Source organism: Sarcophilus harrisii, chromosome 5 (genome assembly GCF_902635505.1).
Source record: "Sarcophilus harrisii chromosome 5, mSarHar1.11, whole genome shotgun sequence".
Taxonomy (NCBI): Eukaryota; Metazoa; Chordata; class Mammalia; order Dasyuromorphia; family Dasyuridae; genus Sarcophilus; species Sarcophilus harrisii.
Window position 1 is genome coordinate 57,567,381 of NC_045430.1, and position 23,174 is coordinate 57,590,554.

Here is a 23,174-nt window from a genome sequence, read left to right on the forward strand (position 1 = left end):
TTCTAGATTATTTTATTCTCATTCATTTGTAGATTCCCTTCTGGATCTTCAATCTAAATTACATCTCTTCTGTGTGTTTCTGTCCACATTGATTTCTAGATTCTTTTCACGATCTTCAATTCAGAGAACACTTTTTTCTAGATTTCTTTATTCTCATTCATTTCTAGATTCTTATCCGGATCTTCAATCCAGATCACACCTATTCTGGGTATGTCTGTGGGCATTTGGTTGTAGATTCTTTTCACGATCTTCACTCCAGAGAACACCTGTTCCAGATTTTTTTATTCTCATTCATTTCTAGATTCTTTTCCGCATCTTCATTCCAGATCACACCTATTCTGGGTATTTCTGTCTGCAATGGGTTCTAGATTATTTTCTGAAATTTTGATGTAGATAACACTTGGTCTAGATTTTTTAATTCTCATTTGTTTCTAGCTTCTTTTCTGCCGCTTCACTCCAGAAAGCATTTTTAATGGGAATTTCAGTCCACAATCGGTTCTAGATTCTTTTCACAATCTTTTTGGTATCTTCAATCCAGATAATACTTGTTCTAGGTTTTTCTATTCACATACCTTTCTAGATACTGTCCTGGATCTTAAATCTGGATAACCCTTATTCTGGGTATTTCTGTCTGCCTTGTAATCTAGTTTCTTTTCTGGTACTTCAATTCAGATAACACCGTAGTTTTTTTTTTTTTTTTTTGATTCTCATTTGTTTCTTCATTCATTTCTTTTTTTTCAATACAGATAACACTTTTTCTTGGTATTTCTGTTCGCATCCTTTTCTAGCTTCTTTTCTGGATCTTCAAGATAGATAACTAGCTAAAATAAGTGTTATCTGACTTGAATATACAAAAAAAGTAGACGAGAATTCGAAGAGAAATACCTAGAGCAAGTGTAAAAATGTAGAAATGAATGGGAATAAAAAAAATCTAGAACAAATATTCTCTGGATGGAAGATCTTGAAAAGAATCTAGAACCCAATGCGGACAGAAATACCCAGAATAAATGTGAGCTGGATTGAAGGTGCAGCAAAGGCTTTAGAAATGAATGAGAATAAAAAAATCTAGAACAAGTGTTCTCTGGATGGAAGTTCGTGAAAAGAATCTAGAACCCAATGCCGACAAAAAACTACCCAGAATAGGTGTGATCTGGATTGAAGATCCAGGAAAGAATCCCAAAATTAATGAGAATAAAAAAATCTAGAAGAAGTTTTCTCTGGATTGAAGGTCGTGAAAAGAATCTCAAACGCAATGCCGAAAGAAATACCCAGCATAGGGGTGATCTGGATTGAAGATTCAGAAAAAATGTAGAAATGAATGGGAATAAAAAAATCTAGAAAAAGTGTTCTCTGGATTTAAGATCGTGAAAATAATCTAGTACCCAATGCCAACAGAAATACCCAGAATACATGTGATCTGGATTGAAGATCTATAAAGAATCTAGAAATGAATGAGAATTTTTTAAAAATCTAGAACAAGTGTACTCTGGATTGAAGATCTTGAAAAGAATCTAGAACCCAATGTGTGCAGAAATATCCAGAATAGGTGTGATTTGGATTGAAGATCCAGAAAAGAATCTAGAAATGAATGAGAATTAAAAAATCAAGAACAAGTTTTCTGTGCATTGAAGATCGTGAAAAGAATCTAGAACCCAATGCGGACAGAAATACCCAGAATAAGTGAGATCTGGATTAAAGATCCAGAAAAGAATCTCGAAATTAATGAGAATAAAAAAGTCTAGAACAAGTGTTCTCTGGTTGGAAGATCGTGAAAGTAATCTAGAACCCAATACCGACAGAAATACCCAGAATATGTGTGATCTGGCTTGAAGATCCAGAAAACAATTCCGAAATGGATGAGAAAAAATAAATTAGAACAAGTGTTCTCTGGACTGAAGATTGTGAAAAGAATCTAGAACCCAATGCAGACAGAAATACCCAGAATAGGTGTAATCTTGATTGAATATCCAAAAAAGAATCTCAAAATGAATGAGAATAAAAAAATCTAGAACAAGTGTTCTCTGGATGCAAGATCATGAAAAGAATCTAGAACGCAATGCGGACAGAAATACCCAGAATAGGTGTGATCTGGATTGAACATTCAAAAAACAATCTAGAAACGAATGATAATAAAAAAATCTAGAACAAAGGTTATCTGGATTGAAGACCATGAAAATAATCTATAACCAAATGCGGACAGAAATACCCAGAATATTTGTGATCAGGATTGAAGATCCAGAAAATAATGTATAAATGAATGGGAATAAAAAAATCTAGAACAGGTGTTCTCTGGATTGAAGATCGTGAAAAGAATCTAGAACCCAATGCCGACAGTAATACCCAGAATAGGTGTGATCTGTATTGAAGGTCCAGAAAAAAATCCCAAAATGAAGAGAAAAAAAAATCTATAACAAGTGTTCTCTGGATTGAAGATCCTGAAAAGAGTCTAGAACCCAATGGGCGCAGAGATACCCAGAATAGTTGTGATCTGGATTGAAGATCCAGAAAAGAATGTCGAAATGAATGAGAATAAAAAAAATCTAGAACAAGTGTTCGCTGGATTGAAGATAGGGAAAAGAATCTAGAACCAAATGCCAACTGAAACACCCAGAATAGATGTGATCTTCATTGAAAATCCAGAAAAGAATCGCCAAATGAATGAGAATAAAAAAATCTAGAACAAGTGTACTCTGGTTTGAAGATTGTGAAAAGAGTCTAGAACCCAATACCGACAGAAATTCCCAGAATAGGTGTGATCTTGATTTAAGATCCAGAAAAGAATCTAGAAATAAATGACAATAAAAAATCTAGAATAAGTCTTCTCTGGATTGAAGATTGTGAAAAGAATCTAGAACCCCATGCCGACAGAAATACTGAGAATAGGTTTGATCTTCATTGAAGATCCAGAAAAGAATCAAGAAATGAATGAGAATAAAAAAAATCTAGAACAAGTGTTCTCTGGATTGAAGATCTTGAAAAGACTCTAGAACCCAATGTGGACAGAAATACCCGAATAGGTGTGATCTGGATTTAAGATCCAGAAAATAATCTAGAAACCAATGAAAATTAAAAAATGAGAACAAGTGTGATCTGGATCAAACATCCTGAAAATAATCTAGAACCCAATGCAGACAGAAATACCCACAATGGGTGTGATCTGTATTGAATATCCAGAAAATAATCTAGAAAACAATGAGAATAAAAAATTCTAGAACAAGTGTTCTCTGCATTGAAGATCGTGAAAAAAATCTCGAACCCAATGTGAACAGAAATACTCTGAATAGGTGTGATCTGGATAGAAGATCCTGAAAAGAATCTAGAAACGAATGAGAATAAAAAAAATCTTAAACACCTGTTATCTGGATCGAAGATCCTGAAATTAATCTAGAACCCAATGCAGAGAGAAATACCCAGAATAGGTTTGATTTGGATTGAAGATCCAGAAATGAATCTAGAAACAAATGAGAAGAAAAAAATCTAGAACAAGTGTGATCTGGATCGAACATCCTGAAAATAATCTAGAAACCAATGCGAACAGAAATAACCACAATATGTGTGATCTGGATTGAAGATCCAGAAAATAATCTAGAAAACAATGAGAATTTTAAAAATCTAAAACAAGTGTTCTCTGAATTGAAGGTCGTGAAAAAATCTAGAACCCAATGTGGACAGAAATACCCAGAGTACATGTGATATGGACTGAAGATCCAAAAAACAATCTAGAAACGAATGAGAATTTTTAAAATCTAGAACAAGTGTGATCTGGATCGAACATCCTGAAAATAATCTAGAACGCAATATGGAGAAAAATGCCCAGAATAGGTATGATCTCTATTGAAGATCCAGATAAGAATCTAGAAATTAATGAGAATAAAAAAATCTAGAACAACTCTTATCTGGATTGAAGACCATGAAAAGAATGTAGAGCCCAATGCAGACAGAAATACCCATAATGGCTCTGATCTGGATTGAAGATCCAGAAAAGAATCTAGAAACGAATGAGAATGAAAAAATCTAGAACAAGTGTGATCTGGATTGAAGATCGTTAAAATAATCTAGAATCCAATGCAGACAGAAATACCCAGAAAAAGTGCTATCTTGAGTGAAGATTCAGAAACAAATATAGAAACGAATGACAATAAAAAAATCTAGAACAAGTCTTATCTGGACTGAGGAGCATGAAAACAATCTAGAACCCAATGCGAACAGAAATACATAGAATAGTTGTGATTTGGATTGAAGATCCAGAAAAGAATCTAGAAACGAATGAGCATAAAAAAATCTAGAACAAGTGTTATCTGGATCAAACATCCTGAAAAGCATCTTGAACCCAATGCGGGGAAAAATTCCCAGAATAGGTGTGATCTGGATTGAAAATCCAGAAATTAATCTAGAAACGAATGAGAATAAAAAATTCTAGAACAAGTGTTTCTGAATTGACGATCCAGACATAATCTTGAAACCAATGAGGATAATAAAATCTCCAACAAGTATTATCTGTATTGAAGATCCAGAAAAGAATGTAGATAAAAATGGGGACAGAAATACCTAGAAAAAGTGTTATCTGGATTGAGGATCCACAATAGAATTTAGAAAAAAAAATGAGGGTTAAAAAAGTCTTAAAAAATCTGGAAATATTGTTGTCTGGATTTAGGATCCAGAAAACAATCTGAAAATATTAGGAAAAAAAATCTTGGAAAAGTGTTCTCTCAATTGGAGATCCAGAAAAGAATCCAGAAAAGAATGAGGATAAATAAATCTGGAAAATGTGTTATCAGGATTGAGGATGCACAAAAGCATCTAGAAAAGAATGCGCTGAAGAAAATCCAGAAAATGGGTTATCTGGATTGAGAATCTAGAAAAGAATGAGGATAAAAAACGTCACAAAAATTCTGGAGAAAGGGTCATCTGGACTGACAATCCAGAACAGAATATGGAAACGAATTAGGATTTTAAAAGTCTACAAAATGTGTTATTTGGATTGCTTATCCAGAAAAGAATTTGAAAAAGAATGAGTAAAAAAAATCTGGAAAAGAGTTATCTGGATTGAGGACCCAGAAAATAATCTATAAAAGAATTAGGAAAAAAAGTGTAGAAAAAGTGTTATCTGGATTGAGGTTCCAGAAATGAATCTTAAAAAGAATGAGGATAACAAAAATCTGGAAAAAGTGTTATCTGGATTGAGGATCAAGAAAATAATCTGAGAAAGAATGAGAATTAAAAAATCTGGAAAAACTGTTTTCTGGATTGAGCATCCAGAAAAGAATCTGAAAAAGAATGAAGATAAAAGAATCTGGGAAAAGTGTTATCTGGATAAATGATCCAAAAAAGAATCTAGAAAAGAAAGTGATAAGAAAATCAAGAAAATGTTTTATCTGGATTGAGGATTCAGAATAGGATCTGAAAAAGAATGAGGATGAAAAAATCTGGAATAAATATTATCTGGATTGAGGATTGAGAAAAGAATCTGAAAAAGAATGAGCATTAAAAAATCTAGAAAAATTGTTATCTGGATAGAGCATCCAAAAAGCAATCTAGAAAAGAATGCAATAAGAAAATCTAGAAAAATGTTAACTGCATTGAGGATCCAGAAAAGAATCTGAAAAAGATTGAGGATAAAAAAATATGGAAAAATGTTACCTGGCTTGAGGTTCCAGAAAAGAATCTAGAAAAGAATGAGGAGAAGAAAATCAAGAAAATGTGTAATCTGGATTGAGAATCTAGAAAAGAATCTGAATAAGAATGAGGATAAAAAAAAAATCTATAAAAATTGTTATTTGGATTGAGGATCCAGAATAAAATCTAGAAAAGAATGACGATAAAATCTAGAAAAAGTGTTATCTGGATTGAGGATCCAGAAAAGAATTTACAAAAGAATGAGGATAAAAAAATCTGGAAAATGTGTTATCAGGATTGAGGATCCAGAAAATAATCTAGAAAAGAATTAGCCTAACAAAAGTCATAAAAATTCTGGAAAAAAAGTGTTATCTGGATTGACGATCCAGAAAAGAATCTGAAAAAGGATGAGGATAACAAAAATCTTTAAAAAGTGTTATCTGGAATGGGGATCCAGAAAAGAATCTGAAAAAGAATGAGGATTAAAAAATCTAAAAAAGTGTCATCTGTATAGAGGATTGAGAAAGGAATCTAGAAAACAATGCTATAAGAAAATCTAGAAAAAGTGTTATCTGGATTGAGCATCCAGAAAAGAATCTGAAAAAGAATGAGGATAAAAAAAATCTGGAAAAAGTGTTATCTGGATTGAGGATCCAGAAAATAATCTAGAAAAGAATGAGGGTTAAAAAGTCATAAAATATCTGGGAAAAGTGTTATCTGGATTGAGGATCCAGAAAAGAATCTGAAAAAGTATGAGGATAACAAAAATCTTGAAAAAGTGTTATCTGGATTGGGGATCCAGAAAAGAATCCAGAAAAGAATGAGGATAAAAAAATCTGGAAAATGTGTTATCAGGATTGAGGATGCAGAAAAGAATCTAGAAAAGAATGAGGAGAAGAAAATAGAGAAAATGTGTTATCTGGATTGAGAATCTAGAAAAGAATAAGGATAAAAGCGTCATAAAAATTCTAGAAAAAGTGTTATCTGGATTGACGATCCAGAACAGAATCTAGAAACGAATTAGGATAAAAAGTCTAGAAAAAGTGTTTTCTGGATTGATGATCCAGAAAAGAATTTGAAAAAAAAAATGAGGGAAAAAAATCTGGAAAAAGTGTTATCTGGATTGAGGACCCAGAAAATAATCTATAAAAGAATTAGGGGAAAAAAAGTGTAGAAAAAGTGTTATCTCGATTGAGGATCCAGAAAAGAATTTAGTAAAGAATGAGAATAAAAAAGTATAGAAAAAGTGTTATCTGTATTGAGGATCCAGAAATGAATCTGAAAAAGAATAAAGATAAAAAAATCTTGAAAAAGTGTTATCTGGATTGAGGATCCAGAAAAGAATCTGAAAAAGAATGAGGATTAAAAAATCTGGAATAAATGTTATCTGCATTGAGGATCGAGAAAAGGATCTGAAAAAGAATAAGAATAAAAAAATCTGGAAAAAAGTGTTATCTGGATACAGAATTGAGAAAGGAATCTAGAAAAGAATGAGGATTTAAAAAATCTAGAAAAGTGTTTTCTAGCAGGCATAGAGAATCTAGAAAAGTGTTTTTCTAGAGACCGGGTATGTAAAATTGACAAGAAAAGAATCTCGAAAAATTATTGAGGATCCAGAGAGGAATCCAAAAAGAATGAGGGTAAAAAATCTAGAAAAGTGTTTTTCTAAAGAGCCGGTATGTAAAATTGACAAGAAAAGAATCTAGAAAAATTATTGAGGCTCCAGAAAGGAATCTAGAAAAAAATGAGAGTAAAAAATCTAGAAAAGTGTTTTCTAGCAGGTGGGTACATAAAATTGACCAGAAAAGATTCTAGAAAAATTATTGAGGATCCAGATAAGTGTCTAGAAAAGAATGAGGACAAAGTAATCTAGGAAAATTGTTATCTAGATTGAGTATCCAGAAAAGAATCAAAAAAACCAAAGGAGGATCCAGGAGGAAGGATCCAGGAATGAATCTAGAACAGGATAAAAATAGAAAAGGGGTTCAAATAACAATAACATAAGATATTCAATGAATGTTATAGCATTTTAATCCTTGAATAAAAATCAACAAGCCTGGTCTATTTAGGAAGCACTCAATTCCTTTCCAACTGTTGCTTTCAATGGCCTGTTTCAACAATCTTTTTTTAGTCTCCAAATGTCTTTGTTCTAGATCAAATGAGAAAACATAGAGGATCTAGAAAAGTGTTTTTGTAGCGAGCTGGTATATAAAAGTGACCAGAAAAGAATCTCGAAAAATTATTGAGGATCCAGAAAGGAATCTAGAAAAGAATGAGGATAAAAAATGTAGAAAAGTATTCTTCTAGCAAGCGGGTACATAAAAGTTCCCAGAAAAGAATTTAGAAATTTTATTTAGGATCCAGAAAGAAATCTAGAAAAGCAGGAGGATAAAACATCTAGAAAAAGTGTTATCTAGACTTAGGATCCAGCAAAGAATCAAAAAAGGAAAGGAGGATGCAGGAGGAACAATCCAGGAAGGGATCTAGAACAGGATAAGAATTGAAAAAGGGTACGAATAGCAATAAAATAACATATTCAATGAACGTTTTAACATTTTAAACCTTGAACAAAAATCAACAAGCAGAGAGATTTAGGAAGGACTCAATGCCTTTCCAACTGTTGCTGTCAATGGCCTGTTTCAATCATCTCTTCTTAGTCTCCAAACGTTCCAGATCAAATGAGAAAACATAGAGAATCTAGAAAAGTGTTGTTGTAACAAGCGGTAATATAAAATTGACCAGAAAAGAATCTAAAAAATTATTGAGGATCTAGAAAGGAATCTAGAAAAGAATGAGGGTAAAAAAATCTAGAAAAGTGTTTTTCTAGCGAGCGGGTATGTAAAACTGACCAGAAAAGTATCTAGAAAAATTATTAAGGATTCAGATAGGAATCTAGAAATGACTAAGGATAAAAAAATTCTAGAAAAATATTTTCTGGATTGAGGATCCAGAAAAGAATCGAAAAAGGATGGGAGGATCCAGGAAGAAGGATCATCAAATGAATCTAGAAAAGCTTAGGAATAGAAAAAGGGAACAAATAGCAATAAAATAAAATATTCAATGAATGTTATAACACTTTAAATCTTGAATAAAAATCAACAAGCAGAGTAGATTTAAGAAGGACTCAATGCCTTTCCAACTGTTGCTTTCCATGGCCTGTTTCAATATTCTTTTCTTAGTCTCCAAACATCTTTGTTCTAGATCAAATAAGAAAACATAGACAATCTAGAAAAGTGTTTTTCTATCGAGTGGGTAGGGTACATAAAATTTACCAGAAAAGAATCTAGAAATATTATTGAGGATCTAGAAAGGAATCTAGAAAAGAATGAGGATAAAAAATGTAGAAAAGTGGGACCCACAGTGTCAAATCCCTCAGACTTACCTCCTGTATACTATAAAATGTCCTGAAATATCAGAATGGCTCTTACCCAGGATCTAGATAAGTCTAATAATAAGAATCAAGTACCCATTGGGTAGAAAATTTGGGGCTGAGCTGTCCCTGAGATATGCTGGGAGTAAGGATTAGGTCAAAAAATCATCTTTATTCTTGATTTCATCAAGAACTCACTCACCATCTACAATTCTGAAAGAGGCTTCCTTTCCTTTTCACCTAATTTGCTAATCATCTGACTTGAGGGCTTTTTTTTTAATTCAGGAAAAATTTGTTTTATATTCTTGTAAGAATGGATACCTAGATTAGTATGATGAGGTTTTAATGCCTTCCATTCCTGGTAGTCATGAGATAAATGGCAATAAAAGAATTGTTTTTAAAAGCCCCTTTAATTGGCCACATGTTTAAAGTGAAAGAATTCACTCATTCCTGAATTATTAGTTGCCAAGTTAAAGTTTATTATTGGATAGACATCATTTTACTAAGGGACTGACTTCTATAGTGGCAAAGATCTATTGGGAAATGGAATTTTACACTGAGAGAATCAATGGGCAGGGTCTTAGCAAATTGCTTGGGCCATCTACAAGGAGCTAGTCCAGATACTGCCTTTTTAAGGAGTCTGGGGGCTTCAAGATTCAGGTTCCCAAGTTTAGATGCTTATAAATTTTCAGCGGAGAACACCTATTGGAATTAACAACACTTCAAAGGGGTGCCTTTTGACCAGTATTCTTAATTGAATCAAAGACTCTGGCATCACGGAAAGAAAACTTATCTGGGGGTATATGCCTTCCCAGGAAGGGCTGAGACTCCAAAGGGATCACAGATCAAAAAGAAATACAGTTTCTTAAAGGGAACACAACTTCAGTAAAGGGAACAATTTCCTTCCCTCTTCAAGTAAACACACCTTTGGGACTCCAAATCTTTTTCAAATATCAGGCCACCACCCTTAATTACAAAAGTCAGTCTCTGCCCTGGGTTACTTACATTCTTTTGGGAGAAGATATCCTGTTGATGTGACCCTTAAATATACACTATACATTTCCCATGTTTAAAAAAATAACATTAATAACTTGTGCATGTTTAAACACTGAGTTCCTTAAAAAAGATCTTTGATATTGGTTCTTATATGTTATATTTTCTGTTAAGTTCAGGTTTGATTGTTAGAAAGTACTGAAAATTTGCAAATTTGTTGAATGTCCATTCTTTTTCATTCAAAATTATAGATAATTTTGCTGGATATGGTATTTTAGGCCGAAGATTTTTTTTGATTGTTGGCAGATATGATTCCAGGACCTGCAGTCTTTCATTGTGGCAGATGATAAGTCTCCGATAATTCTAATTGTAGCTCCTGCATATTTGAATTATTTTGTTTATTTGTTTGCTTGTTTTGCAAATTTTTTTTTTAATCTGGGGGTTTCAAAATTCAGCAATAATATTCCTATGTGTTTTCCACAAAGGATCTTTTTGTGGTGGTGATCAATGGATTTTTTTTTTATTTCTACTTTCCCTCATATTCTATCACTCCAGAACAATTTTCTTGGATTATTTCCTGCATTTTTGGCAACACTTTCTGGCAATCCAATTATTCTTATATGTTCTCTTCTTGATCTGTTCTCCAGATCTGTCATTATTCTTATAAGATGCTACACATTCTGTTCTATATTCTCATTCTTTATAACTGTTTTGTTATTTCTTGGTCTCTCATAGCTTCACTGGCTTCCCCTAGCCCAATTTCCAATTTTCAAAGAATTACTTTAACCTTTGAGACTCTACTCTTTTTCAAGATGGTTAACTTTTTTTTTCATAATCTTGTTTTTCTTGGATTTTTTTTGTTTGTTTTAGTTTTTCCTCAATCTCTCTCATTTGATTTTTAAATTCTTTTTTGAGTTCTTCCATAAATTCTCTTTAGGGAGGGAGCCATTTCACATTACTCTTTGGGAAAGAAGCTTTTTTTTTTTTTTTTTTTTTTACTAAAGAGTTCTACTCTGAAGATGAATCCTAGGCTTCCCTATTCCCACAATATGTTTCAATGATGGAATTCTTTCTTCTTTGCTGGTTCATTTTTTTTAAGTAAGAGATATTAGTGTAAGCACCTTTAATTATGGGGAGAGGGGATGGTACTTCAAGTTTCCCTTCAACTCTCCACTCTGATCAGGAACCTCAGACCAAGAGCTCCACTTGCAGGAGGCAAGGGCGCCCACAACCAGCAGTGTCCCTACCCTGTTGCTTCTGCACTTAGATGGTGCTGGTTTCTTCTAACCCAGGGCTATGTCTCAAAAGCACAGCTGAACCTGGCATTCCTAATCAACCGAAGTTCACTTAGTCCCCCCAGACTCAGATCCCAAGTCTGAGAGATTAAAGTTTCAGTGGCTTCCGCTGAGGATCCAGCCACATCTAGCTAGCCCAAAGAGTCCTCCCTTGATGTTTCTGAAGAGCTAGCCTGAAGGTGTTTGCACTTCAGTCAGGTTAATCTCTAGACTGGTCTTTCTTTAGATCTTCTCCTGTTGTATCAGGAGAATCCCTGTTTTACCCCAAGTCTTCTTGATTTTTTACCAGTCTACGTTAACACTGAAGTGCAAATTAATTCTTTTGTGGGGGAAATTAATAGAGCTTGAAATTTACCAATCTACTCCACCATCTTCCCAGATTCCTCCCCAAAGAATTATTCTTTAAAAAAAAAAGACCCATATATTCCAGATGTTTTTATAATAAAATTCTTTTAAACTTACTCTGAACAAGTCATCTCTTGTTACATAGTTACATATACATCATAAAAGAGGAAGATGGAAAATCATCCAAAACTGTTTAGAAGGCAAATATGGCATTGATTTTAAAACCAGGTAAAAAGGGAAAAAAAAATAAAGTATTTTTTCATTATGAATATGACTGAAAAACTCCTAGATATTGTACTATATGGCACTGTGGGAAAATCGATAAATAAAATACTAGAATAGAATGAAAATATGAGACATCCAAATAAGCAAGTTCAAAATGATGGTGTTTGACTTTAGAAAATAAAAACTGAGAAATGAATGAATTACATTTTTAATTATTGATGACCTTTGTTTTTACATCAGTCATTTCTGAATGTGATCTTCCCCAGATCCAATGAACTTGCCTTTATCATACACATACACATATACAAACACACAACCACAACCATATTAATCAAAGTTAACAGATTGCCTTTGACAATGTAAGCAAGAGTCCATACCAGTAACTCCTCACCTCTCATACAAAGGAAAGAATTCAATAATTGACAAATATATTTGTGAAAGTTACTTGATAATACTAGAAAAATAAACCCACGTATGACAACATATATGTGAAATGCTAATGACACACCAGCTGTATTGGCTATCACCAAAATCATAGAAGCAAGAAAAGAGAGAGACACTGGTGTTTATTATTAAGACCTTTCTTTTTTATTGCTAAGCACTCTCAACTTAAGCTCTAAAGCCACAATGTTGCTAAGGAAACAAAAAGTAGATAAATCAGTCAGGATATGAAGGGACCAAGTAAATTTAGAGTTCAAGAAGAGACTTTAACATTTTTAGAGAAAAAAACCTCTCCCCTTATCCATCCTGTTAACCATTCCATCCAGCACATCTGTTCCTGATCCTCCCCAGTCTTTGCCAGTCTGCTGGCTGACTCTTAGGAGAGTTCAATTCCAGGTCAGGATGACCTAGAGTCCTGCAACTAAGCAGGTGTGGCTGCCTGAAGAGGCACACATATACACCAAATATTTAGCCAAATAGAATCTTTTATCCTCCATGGCTTTACTAGTTGTCACAGGAAAAAATCTACCCTGAAGTTTAGCTTTCCTCATTGTAATTGCTCCATCCTGGAGCATTATTTTGCATTTTCTTCTTTTTCTTTTTTTTTTCTTTTTGAGGGGGTGGGTTGTTTGACAGTTTCTTGATGTCTCACTAAGTTATCTACTTCTATTTATTCAATTCTAATTTTTAGTAAATTATTTTCTTTAGTTAGCTTTTTTATCTCCTTTTGAATATGGCCAATTGAACTTTTAAATGAGTTATTTTGCTATTGGATTTTTTTTCCATTTCACCAATTCTGTTTTTCAAGGAATTGTTGGGTCCCTCTCCCCCCCCCATTTCATCCTATTTTTAAGGAATAGTTTTCTTGGGGGCAGCTAGGTCGCTCAGTGATAAAGCACCAGAGCTGAAGTTAGGAAAACCTGAGTTCAAATCTAGTCTCACATTTAATATTTCCTAGCTGTGTGATCCTGGGCAAGTCACTTAACCCCAATTGCCTCAGGAAAAAAAAAAGAATAGTTTTCTTCAATTTCTGTTTCCTTTCCCCCAAGTTTCCTTACCTTTCCCCATTTTTCTACTAATTTTCTTTTAAGATCCTTTTTGAATTCTTCCAAAAAAACCTTTTGAGTTGAAGACCAATTCATATCACTCTTTAAGGCTTCATCTGGAGATGTTTTGCCTTTAGTTTTGAGGACAGAGAAGATCTCTGTCTCTATAATACCTATGGTCAGAACTCTTTTTTTTTTCCTGAGGGAATTGAGATTAAATGACTTGCCTAAGGTCACACAGCAAGGAAAAGTTAAATGTCTGAGACCAGATTTGAAATCAGGTTCTCCTGACTTCAAAGCTGGTACTCTATTCACTGCACCATCTTGTGCCAAAAATGACTTTTTTGTCATTTTTAAAGACTGAGGTCTGCTCTTAGGACAAAGGAAAAGTTGTCCCAAGCTTCCTCTACAGGGCAACAGGGGCTTCACATTGTACTGTGACCTGTGCTGTCCTCTCTCTTCTCTTGCTAGGTGGGCATGGACAAGTTCCACTCATTATGTTGGAGTTCAGGGGCTCTTTATTTGCCTTTGGTAGTTGCATTGGATGTCTCACATCTACTCTAACTGATCTGCTGGCTTCTGAAGCAAGACAGAGTAGCCAATGCTGCTATATTTTAGCTAAAAAACTTCTAGATTCCCTCAGTGTCCAGAGGCCTCTCCACTCTGGGCCTCCCTGCGCTATGCCTGCACAAGGCTATGTTCCTCCCTGCTTGATTGACACAGACTTTTCCTGAAGTTCTTTCAAAAAATCTTCTGCTGGAAATTTATTACATTCTAAATATTTGTGGATTCTGTCACTCCAAAATCGGTTCAGAGGCTTGATCTGGTATTGATTCTGAGAGAATCCAGGAAGAGTTCAGGCAAAGATTTGTCTACTCTCTGCCATCTTGGCTCCACCCTATCCTGGAGCATTATTTCAGGAAAAGCCATAGTCATACTACTCTTCAACTCTGACTCTGGTCACTATGTTCTTACCAGCTATCTTCCAACATCAGAAAAACTAATTATTTTTCCTCTATTGACCTCTTCTCATCCTTCATTTCTTGGAACCATGAACTTCACTAAGTTCACTCTGACATTATATTCCCATACTGGGCTACTCACTGTCCTGCAAAACAGACTTGCATTCTCAAAAGAAATGTGAGATGCACAAATTTATACTCATCTCCATTACAAATGTTCATATGACCTGTGGTAGAGCCTTGTGAGCTCATATTATTCTGGTCAGCCACAATCAAACACATTATACCTTAACTATATATATATATATATATATATATATATATATATATATATAACCTTATATATATATATATATTATAACCTTAACTATAACTTAAAGTGATATCATTTTGGTTTTCTTTGAGCATCAACCACTTGTTATCCTTATAATTTCCCCCAAAACGCTCTCCCTTGCCAACACTTTCTTTTATATGCAGTCTCCCTCAATGGAATATAAGCTCATTGATTGTGAGGGCTATTTTTACTGTTTAAATTTATATCCCTATGATTTATCACAGTACTTGGCATTACTTAATACATAATTCAGTTCATTCGCCAGTGAATTCCAATTGCATAAAAAAAGGTATCTGATCTAAAACTGAAGAAAATGTATCGCAAAGTAGCATATGTGATCATTCTTTTATAAACTAAAGATATATGAAATGAAGATATTGGGGACAGGATCAATTGCTTGATTGCATTAAAGTATCCATTCAAGTCAAGGTTAAGAATCATAATTAAATAGTGTCCAGTTTCTTTCAATTTATAATGTTGGAATCATTATATGTATTGTTTTCCTGGATCTCTTTACTTTTGAATTCATTAATTGCACAACCTTAAATCTAGCTATCAGAGATCAACTAATCTAACTCACTTATTTTATAGAAGAAGAAACTGAGTCCCAAAGACGTTGTTACTTGTCAGTTTCACATAATTAATAATTGACTGAGCCAGGACTTTAACTTAAACACCCTGACTCTAAATTCAGTAGTCATCCTACTGTTCTTTTGTTGCCTTGATAATTCCATGTGTCTTTCTATACCTGCCTTAGTGCTTTATATATGCCTTTTTATAATATAAATAATATTTCATAATATTGATGCATTAATATTTGTTTTAGCATTTCCCCAATTCATGGGCATCTATTCTATTTACAATTCTTTGTGTTCACCTTTTTCCAGAATACTATCTAAGAAACAAAGTTACATTGTATCCATGGATGTATTCCTCCTAAGAAGGAAGACATGTATACATGTATACTTGGGGACACAGTTAGAACTGAGTCTAGGGTAGCCATAAGGCAGTAGGGGTTATTAAGACAAAAATCACACATTAGGAGGTAAAGGTAACTAACTGCATGAGGATCTTAATCAGGTGATCCCTGGGCTGGGCTATTTTTTTCAGGACACATATAATGGCCATATCAGGTTTGATCATTGGGATGGGGTAGCCATGAACCAGACTGAGTTGGTTCTGTGGCATAGCAGAGGGAGTTCCACCTTCAGCACATGAATACCATAAGGAATTTTTGATGTGCCCAGTTTAAGGAATGCTCAGTTTGTCTCCTACCTCTGATTCCCAGATAGTAGGGGAGTTTGAACAAATCAAGAAGGTTAATAAAAAATCATTAACAGTCTCTGTTTCGCAATCCTTTCTTTTTTTTTTATTTAATAGCCTTTTATTTACAGGATATATACATGGGTAACTTTACAGGATTAACAATTGCCAAACCTCTTGTTCCAATTTTTCACCTCTTACCCCCCCCACCCCCTCCCCTAGATGGCAGGATGACCAGTAGATGTTAAATATATTAAAATATAACTTAGATACACAATAAGTATACATGACCAAAACATTATTTTGCTGTACAAAAAGAATCAGACTCTGAATTATTGTACAATTAGCTTGTGAAGGAAATCAAAAATGCATGTGTGCATAAATATAGGGATTGGGAATTCAATGTAATGGTTTTTAGTCATCTCCCAGAGTTCTTTTTCTGGGCATAGCTAGTTCAGTTCATTACTGCTCCATTAGAAATGATTTGGTTGATCTCGTTCGCAATCCTTTCTTTTGGCCAAAGGGATTGGAAATCCTGGAAGGCCAAGAAACAACTATATGAAACATGATAACTTTGAGCTATGTGACCATAGGTTATCTGGGCCCCGCAAAGGATAATTAAAGGAACAAAAGTATTTGGGACATGGTGGAAGAAATCAGTCAAGGAAAACAAACCAATACCAACCTGAGAGCAACCAGGAGATAGGGCTAGTGGTTTGTAGCATGAAATAGACTGAGAGAAGAAAAGTGGGGTAAGAATGTAAAAGGAAAAACCTTGACGTGCTTGAACCAAAGCCTGGGTGGCTGAGCACGTAATCAAAGGAGAGAAAAACTAGGATAATATACTCATTCATGAACCAAAATCTTGAGACAATTATATTTTCTGAAGGTTGGATGCTTCTGAAGATGTCTATACTAGATGAAAGCTGAAGTATGGAGGGCTCTGCCATTCATTCAGAAACAGGGGCTTTCTTCAGGTGACCCAGGAATCTGTACTCATAAGTTTGACAGCAGTGAAAGTAGTCAGAAAGATTCAATAGATCCCTTAGAGAAAACTCTTTGCATCAATTTTTGAACAGAAACACTGGTTCTAATATATTTAAAAGTCTAAACGATACTGAGAGATGATCCGACCATACAGAGCCAAATTTAAACAATACAATAAAGCTTTTCTTATAGTTCCTATAATTGCATAGAAACTGTCAGGTATAAATCAAATCACTTAGAGGGTTCACAATGGATGAGTTCTGAGAAGGAAGATTTACATCTAACTAAGGTAACCAAGAAAACTTACTCAAGTTTTGTACCAAAACTTGGCATCAAGTCCCATCTAAACATAGTGCATGCCGCTAACCAAGCATTCTGCAGTGGGCAGGGGAACAAGGGAAGGGCAAAAATTGGAATAACCCAGATTAAGGTAATAGAGCATGCAGAAAGGATGGTCCCAGATGTTTCATGTTAATATCTGGTCCTTAGATATCTTTTCTTGGACAATATGTTTTATTCTCAAGATCATAATAGGGGCTCTCCTGTTCAAATTCCACATCTAGAAGTTTTGAAATAATTTACTGCAATCACTTAAATTTAGTTCTCCCATTTTGAAACTTCAGAGAATTTCAGTTTTTATAAGACTTGCTGTTTCTATCTTTAAGTAAATCCTATATCTGATATAATCTTTCATAGAATTCACTTATAAATCTGTCTAGTTCTAGTGCTTTTTGTCAGGAAGCTCATTTATGGCCTGTTCTTCTGCCCTTCAAAATTATTAATATGTATATAGTTAGAGAAAAACAGTCTAGTCCTGCTGTTTTTATCAAAATTAATTTATTATTCCATTTAATTAAAAAAGACTTTCATATTACCTTGTCTAATTATTCCCTCCTTTGAAGGATAAAATCCCTATGTTATAACTTGATCATAAATATAGGTTAAAATTGTAAGGTTTTCATACTTACATCCTATTATAATAACTCAGAGATGTTCCAGTATCAATCTATTATTTAATAGATTTAGTGTTGTACTTACAAAATTTCTTGATTATATAAATTTGCTTTAAAAGAATAGAGACATAAAGAAAAGTGGTCCCCTATTTTAATATGAATTTCAAGCAAAAGTTATGTAGATGGCCAATTTCATTGAGCCGAGATTAAAGTGGGGGGAGGGGCGGGGGGAGGTAGGAAAATGGGAGGCAATATGTCATATTGAGGAAATTGAATCAGGAGTTTCCTACATCAGCTTATGTGAATAACCATTCTTTCAACCTTTTCCATGATAATTCTACTTATTATTTATGTATATAAAACCCCATAGGGCTACTGGCATCATAGATCATGTAGCATTCCTTGATGATCATATCTGGAGTCAGGCTCAGAATAACATCAGTTAATAGTCCCATAGAGTCTTAAATAGCAATTTTCAATAATCACAGCTTCGGGTGAGTTAAGCTCTCAAGAATTACATCTCATAAATAATAAGCATTATTTATAATCTTATATTAGTAACAATAAGAGAGTCAGTACAGAAAATTTACAACTTATAATGATATAGCTAGTACTCACGCATAGTAGATTGTTTTAATGCAACATTACACAAATGATTTTGCTTTGAGATGGTTACTAACAGAAAAAGACTTGGGATATGTAGAAATATAAATTCTAAATTACATATAGAGGATAGATTTTAAAAACTTTGTCTCTAGCAAAGCATTTTCAGGTATTAACCATGTTCAAAGGGACATAAACATAGCATACTATTCTCAGAATCCTTTTAAACAACAGGAATCCCTTATGTAGTTGCACATAATTCTTTACATATTTGAATTTCAGATTAAATAACAATCATAATAAAATCATTTTTCTTATTGGATGACAAAAGATAGCTCATAAATTATGACTCCTCACCAACATAACTACATATGGAAATCCTATTCCTTAAAATAAAAATAAAAGACTTCTTATATTTAACATCACAACTTAATACATTTATATCTTTGTTTTACTAGTTTGTTTGTCTAATATCATTCTGAAAAAGTGAGATACTTCAGGAAATGGATTTTATATGACAAGTTCAAGCACTAATTTAATACTTGCTTAGGCCATGGAATGACAACAAATTCAGATTACAATATCAAGATCTTTTCCACTTACAATATGTTACAATAATAGCTTTCTTAGTATTATTCTAATAATGCTTCTACCTGACAATAGAAATTGGCAATGATATGGTTATAACAACATCAAAACTGGTCCTCAAGGCCTATGTCACTATAAATAACATATTATATGGAACTAGATGAACAGATTTCTTGTATGGGAAAAAGAATTGAGTCTACCTTAGCATTCTCAATATAACCTCTTGATCTTATTTCATTACACTTAGATCTCAATGTTGATTCTACTAAGCTGATGATAATTATTTCTCTGACTGTATCCATTTAAGGATGGTCCAAGGACATGGCCAACTTAAAAATGACACTCCAAAAAGAATACTCAGGATTCCAAAGTCTCAGTAACCTCATAATCATTATCAATATCAAATTACTATTACAATAAAATTAACTTACGAGTGAAAATTTAGTAAGCCTTCTAAAAATCACATAAAAGATTTTTATGAGATATTGTTTTAATTTAAACATTTCTTCCTAGTCAGGAACTATATAAACACAATTAAAAAACACTTTCCACACAAATTTTTTTAAAAATCAGATCTAATCAACTGAGAAAATATTAAGTGTTTATGAGTAGGCCGAGCAAATATAATAAAAATGATAATACTACCTAAAATAATCTACTTATTTAGTGCCATAGCAATCAAACTCCCAAGAAATTATTTTAGAGACCTAGAGAAAATAATAACAAAGTTCATCTGGAAGAACAAAAGGTCAAGAATTTCAAGGGAATTAATGAAAAAAAAATGCCAATGAAGGTGGCCTAGCTGTGCTAGACCTAAAATTATACTATAAAGCAGAGGTCATCAAAATTATGTGGTACTGGCTAAGAAATAGAGTAGTCAATCAGTGGAATAGGTTAGGTTCATAGGACAAAACAGTCAATGACTAAAGCAATGTAGTGTTTGACAATCCCAATGACCCCAACTTTTGGGATAAGAAGTCACTATTTGACAAAAACTCTTGGGAAAATTAGAAACTAATATGGCAGAAATTAGGCATTGACTCACACCTAACACTATATACCAAGGTCTAAATGGGTTGATGATTTAGACATGAAGAATGATATTATAAGCAAATTAGAAGAACAATGAAGAACAGGAGCTCATTATTGAATACCAAATAAATCATTTTGATTATATTAAGTTAAAAAGCTTTTATACAAACAAAACTAATGCAAACAAGATTAAAAGGGAAACAAATTGGGAAAACATTTTTTACATTCAATGGTTCTGATAAAGACCTTATTTCTAAAATATAGAGAGAATTGAATCAAATTTATAAGAATTCAAGCCATTCTCCAATTGACAAATGGTCACAATTCTCAGATAAAGAATGAAAACACTTCTAGTCATAGGAAAAGGTGCTCTAAATCACCATTGATCAAAGAAATGCAAATTAAGAGAACTTGAGGTACCACCACACACCTCTCAGAATGGCTAAGATGGTAGGGAAAAGATAATGATGAATTTTGGAGAGGTTGAAGGAAAACTGAGACACTAATACACTGTTGGTGGAATTGTGAACTGATTCAACAATTCTGGAGAGCAATTTGGAGCTATACTCAAAAAAGTTATCCTTGCATATGTTTTAAAAATAAAAAGCTTCAATAAAATAAATAAATAAATATTTCTTCTTAGAAGTATTTCCTTGTTCTTAAAAGCATCTTAAATTTTTGTCCTATATATGAAATATGTTTTAAAGTATTGTACATTGATAATACATATCAGATTGCTTGCTATCATGGAGAGAGGTGAAGTAAGGAAGGGAATGAGAAAAAAATTGTAATACAAAATCTTACAAAAAAGAATGTTGAAAACTATCTTTACATGTAATTTGAAAAAAAAATACTATTGAGAAAAAATAAAAATTTGTCTCAATGTTATTCTAAAGTAAATTACTTGGGAATCTCTAAAATGACAGATATCACTTTTATTTAACCTTAAAGGAAAATTTAATCTTCAATAGCAGAGTTTGTAAAACCAAATTATTACAAAATTTCTATAATCTCTACAAATCATAAATAACCTTTCATGAAATCCACTCTATATTGTAAGTAGCCTTGAAAGTTACACTCCCATTTTGTATAAGGATTCCTATTTTATATCCCATTTACTCAGCAGGAATTCCACAACAGAGTGAACTCTCATATATGATTGATAAAAATTTGTGAATAGATGATTCTAAAAATCATTGTTCATATGGGAGTACAGTTAGAACTGAGCTCATGGTGGGCATACACAGTAGAAATTGTAAGGACAAAAATCATAAGGAGAGAAGGATGTGTAATCACATAGTGGTCTGATCAAGTTATCAAGACAAAAATCACAGGTCAGAGGATGGAGGTAACTGCTTAGTGACCTTATCAAGTTATCCCTGGGCTGGGCTGTTTTTCAGAAGACATATCGTAACAATTTCAGATTTGATTACTGGGCTGGGGTCTATATGAAACAAACTGAGTTGGTTCTGTGGCACAGCAAGGGGGTGGAGGGTTCTTGGTTCAACACGTGAATACTGTAATACTGTTCTGATATGCCCAATTTATGGAATGCTCAGCTTTTCTCCTGCCTCTGATTTCCAGGTCAGTCTGGCTTCCTCTGCACAGTAGGAGAGCTTGAGTAAATCAAGAAGGTTAAAAAATCCTTAACTGCCTCAGTTTCAGGTTTGGTACTGCAAAAATTGCTAACATAATATTGTTGTGTTTGTGGAACCTTTCTTGATGATTCAAAGTATAGACTCTTCTTGTCATATCTTTAGTGAGGCATTTGCTAAGGATTTATTTCCAGTTATTGAATCTTTAATATATTTTTATGGATTGGGAAGTAGAATTCATATAGTTAGTAATCTCCATAATCAGATGGTTTGCAAATTAGTTGGGGGAAATGTGTCTACATATTGGTGCAACAGTAGATTGCTTTTGCTGCTTGCAAAGATTTCAGTAGCCAGGCTCAAAGCCTGAGCAGTCTGAATAGATTAACAAGGTGACATAAAGTTTCGGGGAAAAATGAAGTTATTCATGGCTATTGATCCCAAACATTCACACTGACATATTGTTTAGCTGATGAAAATACATAAATCAAAATAATTAAGAGGTGTCTGCATAATTCAGTGCTTTCTGACAGCAAACAAAATCTTTATAAATCTACAGTATGAAATGTGCCAACATGCAAGCCAATGAAAAATTACAATTGTCTTTCAAAGTAAAGATATAGGGTTGGTTTTTGTTTATCAGCTTGTGGTAATTTTCAGTCTGATAACTAATGTTTTTCTTTCTTTCTTTCTTTTTAAATCTCCAGTCCCTGTGGGTTATCTTCATAAAGAGAAGCCAGTTTTCAATGATCTCTCAGTCTACACCCCATAGTACAGTCAAAACTAAAATCCCTTTTTATGTTCCTGTGATGATTTGACTATCTATGTAAGAGTGTTCTTAAAACACTGGTTTCCAGGACCATTAACTGAAACAGCTCAGTTTGGTTTGGGTTCATGATAGGACCTCTATGCTTTATCTGTAGTACTGCTTTCAGGAAATGAGACTTGAAATTTAAAATGAGGAGCTAGAATATGACATGGAGATAAATGGGAACATGGGATTATAGAAAGTTTGGGAAAGGTTATTGGAGATCTGATCAAATGCTAATATTGATGTCAGTGACTTAAAGACAGACTAGTGAGATCATAGGAAGAATTCTGATAGGAAATGAGTAGGAATCTGGACTGATGATCAAATCGAGAGTAGATTCAAGTGATGTGTTTGGAGGAAGTAGCTACAATAAATATTAATAAATTGAATGTGTGTGGTGAATGGAAAGTCAGAAGTTTAAGTTCCTTTTGCATGGCTTTCATCAATCTGTCAAATTACCTTTGATAACTGAAGGACTATTGTACAAAGCAACTTAATAACTTATGTCTAACAGAAAATTAAAGAGCCATTTCTCAATAATTATAAAGTCAAGTTTAGGCATTTACATTCACAAACATACACAAAATAGTATCTTAATTTCTTTATAATACTTTTAAAAAGATCAGAGCTTCCCAAAGAGAAGTGCTCTCTCTCTTTGTCTCTCTGTCTCTTGTCTATTTCTGTCTGTCTGTCTGTCTGTCTCTCTGTGTGTCTCTTT